The sequence below is a fragment of the Pongo pygmaeus genome, chromosome 14, assembly GCF_028885625.2.
Source record: "Pongo pygmaeus isolate AG05252 chromosome 14, NHGRI_mPonPyg2-v2.0_pri, whole genome shotgun sequence".
Lineage (NCBI taxonomy): Eukaryota > Metazoa > Chordata > Mammalia > Primates > Hominidae > Pongo > Pongo pygmaeus.
Window position 1 is genome coordinate 51,278,083 of NC_072387.2, and position 4,367 is coordinate 51,282,449.

A 4,367-nucleotide genomic window follows, 5' to 3' on the forward strand; every position below is an offset into this window, starting at 1 on the left:
TCTTTTTATAAACTCATGATATAAGCAGTATTTTATCTAACTTTCATCTTCCCAGTATCTTCTAGTGATCTTTAAAAAATTATTGTTGGTTATTAAGACTTGAAAAATATAAGTTGATTCTAAATTCCTGGGGGAAATGGTAATAAATTTGTGGGGATATAAGTCATATTTCTATTTTTAAACAATTATTTTAGAATTCTGGTATTCAATACAATTACTTTTCATTGTATTGACCCAAGAGTCTACAAATACACAGTGAGGTGATTTCCTTTTGCAAAGTCAGATATTGTGCTCTGAGTGCTTTGAGAAATCACCTGATTTTGATGAAATAACTTAATTTAAATGTTGTCATCAGGAATGAAGAATTTTCTCCATTTTTAAATAAGGGAATTGATGCCTTGGACATGATGTTTTACTTCCTATAAGAGAACAATACCTATTGTTAGGTAGAAATGTTTTTTTTTTCCGCAGCAAAGAAAATGCTACTATACATTTTTAGAAACCAGGTCAACTTTTTTTCAACTTCAATGTTAAAGGACTGCATAGGGAAATCAAAGTTACAGTCGTAAGTAATCTATGGCTCAAGGAACACAACAGGCTGAAGTATAGATTCAGTAAGATGTGACCTTCACTTTTAAAAAAATATATACATTTTCCTAATTTAGAAGTCAAAGATGAGTTTGGGGAAAATTTTTAAAATGTAAAAAGCTATACAACTTGGCTGGGCCAGGTGGCTCACATCCATAATCTCAGCACTTTGGGAGGCTGAAGCAGGCGGATTGCTTGAGGTCAGGAGTTTGAGACCAGCCTGGCCAACATGGTCAAACTCCATCTCTACTATATTAGCTGGGTGTGGTGGCACGGGACTGTGGTCCCACCTACTCAGGAGGCTGAGGCAAGAGCATCGCTTGAACCAGGGAGGCAGAGGTTGCAGTGGGCTGAGATTGCGCTACTACACTCCAGCCTGGGTGACAGAGTGAGACTGTCTTAAAAAAAAAAAAAAAAAAAAAGCTTTACAACTTAATGTAACATATAAAGTGAGATTTGATTATAGTGATTGGTATATGTCCCATTTCATATAGGTCCATTTCTGATCAATTTTTATTAATAGATCCTTTTTTACTGAAACTGGTAACCTTAGTGAATGTGAGTATAGGTATGAAGGAATGCTTGAAAACATGTGTCTGAGATGAATTTATAGCTTGGCCTTAGTGTGTACACAATAGCCCTAGTCTGTGGCTATATCACGCCATCTTAAAGGGGTACTGCAAATTGTTGGCAACCTGATTAATTGCTGGTTGAATTGAATACTTGCTTCATCATGCAGCACATTACAAAAGTAATAACTATTTGCCTTTTCCCTGGAACGCCAACTTTTTCTTATTGCAGGGAGTCAACCATCTGAGACTTTTTCCTGTTTTAGGGGTTAGTTCATATTTAGGTGAAAAATCACATTCAGAATTATCACATAAGATTGCCTTGGCCTCATCTCTATCTTCATCAAAATCTTGAAGTAATACAATTTGGGATAGAAGAATATTTGAGAGGAGATTTTTACCTGTAGATCTCACCAGTCTCTTCTGAGATGTCCAAGTAATGTACCACCCCAGCCTCTCTTCTGAGTGTCTCCTTTAATATGGGTCACCATGTTTTATTCTATGTCCTTGCTCCTTTAGCCTCAGCAGACTAGACCAGGGCTAGGTCTCTACCATCTGTGAGCTGGCTGAGGGGGACCCTCCGGGTGCCTGGCGCAACAGCTTTGCACAACAACTTGCCATATGCATAAGAGCTAGCAGGCTTGGACAGGGTCTCTTCAGGGGAGTTTGAATGAAAGACCTATGAAGTCAGCAGGGTGCAGAGTGACTCAGGCTTGGAGAGATAAAACATGAAGACAGTGTGCAGAAGCTGTGAAGCACCAGAGCCCTGAGAAAGCAGAAAGTATGAAGAGTAGGAAGCATGAAGAGTAGAAGGGGAAGAGAAGAAGAAAGTTGATATAAAAGTAGCAAAAAGAAGCAGTTGAATAAAAAGCAGCTGCAGGAACTGAAGCATAAGCTTGGCCCAGAAAAAAAAGAAATCTGGTTATGCCCTTAAGCTATTGTCAAACTATCAGAGCTGGTGTTGTAGGTGGCATGCAATGAACAGTGTCACAATTCTCTGTGACCCCTAGCTCTGTGCTTTGGAGGCAGCATCCTGTTTTTCATACTTTTCTTCGTATTCCCTTAACTAAAGGAACCCGCACCCGTTTCTATTTTTTGCATCTGAAAGAGCCTAACAAACACAATATCCTCAAGATGAAGCAAAGAACTGAGAAAAAATGAAAATTAAAATATAAAGTCATAATTTTGACATTGAAACATAATCATTTAATGGTATTTTCATTCAAAGCACTGTATGGCAAGCAATGTGCTTTGTGTTTCACATAAGGGCAAAAGACATACTCTGGAAACGGCAGCCGTAAAAGCCAGAAAACTTATTTTAATTCTGGGTTTGAGTCACAAGTGGCTACTTCTGGAGTTGGAGTACCCAGAAGGTAATTAGATTGTTTGTCCAGGTACCTTTCAGATGAACAGGATTGCTACCTTTAGAAGTAAAAGCAACAGAAGAGGGTTGTCCCCAGAACCTTACTTTGTTTCCTAAGGAAGACATTTACTTGCTGTATTATAAAATTAATATTATTTTGTCCCTGCTGGGTAGTCAAGAGCAATTTGTGGGTGATTGTTGGTCTGATGTCTCCGGATCAGCATTTCTTATTACCTCACATGTAATGGAGAAGAAGAAACGTTGTGTTGCTTTCCTGGTACCCTAAGGTTTCCTCTCTTATGAACCTAACCTCTGATAGTGCCAATATTTGAACAATGTAAGTTCACATTTTGTGTTCCCCTTTATATTTTTGTTTTCTTTTAATCACGCTCATTTCTTTTTTTTTTTTTTTTTTTTTCTTTTATTATTATTATTATTATTATACTTTAGGTTTTATGGTACATGTGCGCAATGTGCAGGTAAGTTACATATGTATACATGTGCCATGCTGGTGCGCTGCACCCACCAACTCGTCATCTAGCATTAGGTATATATCCCAATGCTATCCCTCCCCCCTCCCCCCACCCCACAACAGTCCCCAGAGTGTGATGTTCCCCTTCCTGTGTCCATGTGTTCTCATTGTTCAATTCCCACTTATGAGTGAGAATATGCAGTGTTTGGTTTTTTGTTCTTGCGATAGTTTACTGAGAATGATGATTTCCAATTTCATCCATGTCCCTACAAAGGACATGAACTCATCATTTTTTATGGCTGCATAGTATTCCATGGTGTATATGTGCCACATTTTCTTAATCCAGTCTATCATTGTTGGACATTTGGGTTGGTTCCAAGTCTTTGCTATTGTGAATAATGCCGCAATAAACATACGTGTGCATGTGTCTTTATAGCAGCATGATTTATAGTTCTTTGGGTATATACCCAGTAATGGGATGGCTGGGTCGAATGGAATTTTTAGTTCTAGATCCCTGAGGAATCGCCACACTGACTTCCACAAGGGTTGAACTAGTTTACAGTCCCACCAACAGTGTAAAAGTGTTCCTATTTCTCCACATCCTCTCCAGCACCTGTTGTTTCCTGACTTTTTAATGATTGCCATTCTAACTGGTGTGAGATGGTATCTCATTGTGGTTTTGATTTGCATTTCTCTGATAGCCAGTGACGGTGAGCATTTTTTCATGTGTTTTTTGGCTGCATAAATGTCTTCTTTTGAGAAGTGTCTGTTCATGTCCTTTGCCCACTTTTTGATGGGGTTGTTTGTTTTTTTCTTGTAAATTTGTTGGAGTTCATTGTAGATTCTGGATATTAGCCCTTTGTCAGATGAATAGGTTGCGAAAATTTTCTCCCATTTTGTAGGTTGCCTGTTCACTCTGATGGTAGTTTCTTTTGCTGTGCAGAAGCTCTTGAGTTTAATTAGATCCCATTTGTCAATTTTGGCTTTTGTTGCCATTGCTTTTGGTGTTTTAGACATGAAGTCCTTGCCCATGCCTATGTCCTGAATGGTAATGCCTAGGTTTTCTTCTAGGGTTTTTATGGTTTTAGGTCTAACATTTAAGTCTTTAATCCATCTTGAATTGATTTTTGTATAAGGTGTAAGGAAGGGATCCAGTTTCAGCTTTCTACATATGGCTAGCCAGTTTTCCCAGCACCATTTATTAAATAGGGAATCCTTTCCCCATTTCTTGTTTTTGTCAGGTTTGTCAAAGATCAGATACTTGTAGATATGTGGCATTATTTCTGACGGCTCTGTTCTGTTCCATTGATCTATATCTCTGTTTTGGTACCAGTACCATGCTGTTTTGGTTACTGTAGCCTTGTAGTATAGTTTG